This window comes from Pogoniulus pusillus, chromosome 7 (genome assembly GCF_015220805.1).
Source record: "Pogoniulus pusillus isolate bPogPus1 chromosome 7, bPogPus1.pri, whole genome shotgun sequence".
NCBI lineage: Eukaryota > Metazoa > Chordata > Aves > Piciformes > Lybiidae > Pogoniulus > Pogoniulus pusillus.
Window position 1 is genome coordinate 40234919 of NC_087270.1, and position 3449 is coordinate 40238367.

The following is a 3449-nucleotide window of genomic DNA, read 5'->3' on the forward strand; positions in this document are numbered from 1 at the left end:
GCCCGGGCGGAGCTCTGCCGGCTGGGCGCGGACAGGCGCGGCCGAGACAGTGCCTGATGGAAAAGGCTCGCAGCGGCCGAGCGCAGCGCAGCGCAGCCGGGGCAGCGGGGAGCCGGCCGGGGCGCGGGGGGACCGCGGGGTCAGGGCATCCGACAGGGCTGGAAGGGACCACAGGGATCATGGAATCAGTCAGGGCTGGGAGGGACCACAGGGATCAGAGAATCAGTCAGGGCTGGAAGGGACCACAAGGATCAGAGAATCAGTCAGGGCTGGAAGGGACCACAGGGATCAGAGAATCAGTCAGGGCTGGGAGGGACCACAGGGATCATGGAATCGGTCAGGGGTGGAAGGGACCACAAGGATCAGAGAATCAGTCAGGGCTGGAAGGGACCACAGGGATCAGAGAATCAGTCAGGGCTGGGAGGGACCACAGGGATCATGGAATCGGTCAGGGCTGGAAGGGACCACAGGGATCATGGAATCGGTCAGGGCTGGAAGGGACCACAAGGATCAGAGAATCAGTCAGGGCTGGGAGGGACCACAGGGATCATGGAATCGGTCAGGGCTGGAAGGGACCACAGGGATCATGGAATCGGTCAGGGCTGGAAGGGACCACAAGGATCAGAGAATCAGTCAGGGCTGGGAGGGACCACAGGGATCATGGAATCGGTCAGGGCTGGAAGGGACCACAGGGATCATGGAATCGGTCAGGGCTGGAAGGGACCGCAAGGATCAGAGAATCAGTCAGGGCTGGAAGGGACCACAGGGATCATGGAATCAGTCAGGGCTGGAAGGGACCACAGGGATCATGGAGTCGGTCGGGGCTGGAAGGGACCACAAGGATCAGAGAATCAGTCAGGGCTGGAAGAGACCACAAGGATCAGAGAATCAGTCGGGGCTGGAAGGGACCACAAGGATCAGAGAATCATAGAATCAGTCAGGGTTGGAAGGATCCACAAGGATCAGAGAATCAGTCAGGGTGATCTTGTATAGGTGATCCTGCTCTGGCAGGGGGGTTGGACTGGATGAGCTTTGGAGGCACCTTCCAGCCCCTGGGGTCTTGGAGTGTTGTAATAACCCTGAACTCACCGTGGCTGCGTCTTGGTGTACTGCTCAAAGGTGTCTTAGCAGCACCAGCTGAAGCCTCGGGGAAATTCCATCTTTATGTCCATTTTCAAAGTGTTAAAGGTTCTGTACCAAACCCTCCCTGTAACATCAGCCAAGTGCTTGTTGTCTTACTTCAGAAGTGGGTAAAAGAGGACTTTCTGTCTTTCTGCAACAAGATTTTGGAGCAGTTTGATCTGAACCAGACAGAGAAGAGATGCTTTGCAGTCAGTCGGGTCAGAAGCAGAAAGACAGACTTTTAGCATGCAGGAGGCTTCCTGCAGATTTCTTTGGTTTGGGGCAGTTTTAATCTGAAGTGTTTTGATTTGCCCTTGGAATGAGCTGCCTAGGGAGGTGGTGGAGTCTCCATCCCTGGAGGTGGTCAAGCAAAGACTGGAGGAGGCACTTAATTGCCATGGTCTGGTTGATTGGATAGGGCTGGGGGTAGGTTGGACTGGATGATCTTCCTGGTTGATTCTATGATTCTATGATTGTGTTGAGGTTAATGATTAGAGTGCCAAGAGCAGAGATCCAGGCTCTTCTCAGTGATGCTCAAGGACAGGACTAAGGGGCAATGGGTGGAAGTTGAGGCATAGGAAGTTCCATGGAAACATGAGGAAGAATTTTTTTCTCACTCTGGGGGTGACAGAGCACTGGAACAGGCTGCCCAGGGGGGTTTTGTAGTCTCCCTCTCTGGAGCTACTCAAAACCTGCCTGGATGTGTTCCTGTGTGATCTGATATGGGTGATCCTGCTGTGGCAGGGGAGTTGAGTTAGATGATCTTTCAAGGTCCCTTCCAGCCCTTGACATTCTGTGGTTCTGTGATGTTGTGGTGACAGGTTTGAGTGGTTCTGTGTAAGAATCAGGGGGAAGGCCAAGAAGGTAGGCATCCTAGTTGGAGTCTCTTATAGACCACCCACCCAGGATGAAGAAAGGAAGAAGAAAATATCCTGTAGTCACCTGGAAGAAGTCTCATGATCACTACTCCTTGGTTCTCTTGAGGGACTTCAGCTTCCTTGATGACTGCTGGAAATAAAACACAGCAGAGAGGGAGCAGTCCTGGAGAGTATGTGGAGGATAACTTCCTGACACAGATGGTGGTGGAGCCAGCTAGGGAAGGTACCCTGCTGGATCTGCTGTTTGTGCTCAGAGAAGGACTGGTGGGTGATGTAGCAGCTGGAGATCATCTTGGGCACAGCAATCACAAAATGGTACATGGAGGTTTTGTACTGTGTTCATGGGGTGTGTCCATCCTGTCTTTTGCCCATACTGACTTGACTTCTGTCTTTCCATTTCATTGTGGGGTTCTGAAGTGCGGAGCTCTGCTGCCTCTGCTGTCTCATCCCCAGCTTTGAGTGTCCTAAGTGTTCTCTGTGCCTTGAGTCAGGTCATTAACAGGAGTACTGAGTTCTAACAGGATCAGAACAGATGGCCCACCACTCTTTCTAGATCAAATCCTTCCATTTGGATGACAACTGGATTAGAGCTCTCCCAGATCAGCTTTTCAAACTGCTTTGCCTCCTTGTTTTTCAATTTAGATTACATCCCCCTATTTGCATTTAGATTACATTCCCCTAGTTTCTAAAGGCTGTAGAGATAAAGCAAGCAGAAATTAAGACAGTGTCTTTCCCCCTGTAAGACTCATTGTCAGACAGCAAAGTTAGATTGGTACAGTGGAGCTTGGTCTTGGCAAATCTATAAACTTAGAAATAGATGTTGATTTATTTTTAGTTAGTTTGTAGTCATTTCCTACTAAACCAGCAGCTCTGACTGCCCCAGTTCCTCCTTTAAAGCATCAAAAGAGGATTGAGTCCAGCATCAAGTAAGTTTGCAGATGACACCAAGCTAGGAGCAGGTGTTGATCTGTTGGAAGGTAGGAGAGCCCTGCAGAGGGACCTGGACAGGCTGGATGGGTGGGCAGAGGCAAATGGGATGAGATTTAACAAGGCCAAGTGCAGGGTTCTGCACTTTGGCCACAACAACCCCAAGCAGCACTACAGGCTGGGGACTGAGTGGCTGGAGAGCAGCCAGGAGGAAAGGGACCTGGGGGTACTGGTAGACAGTAAGCTGAAGATGTGCCAGCAGTGTGCCCAGGTGGGCAGCAGAGCCAATGGCATCCTGGCCTGCATCAGGAACAGTGTGGCCAGTAGGACAAGGGAGGTTCTTCTTCCCCTGTACTCAGCACTGCTCAGGCCACACCTTGAGTACTGTGTCCAGTTCTGGGCCCCTCAATTCAAGAAAGATGTTGAGGTGCTGGAACATGTCCAGAGAAGGGCAACAAAGCTGGTGAGGGGCCTGGAGCACAAATCCTATGAGGAGAGGCTGAGGGAGCTGGGCCTGTTTAG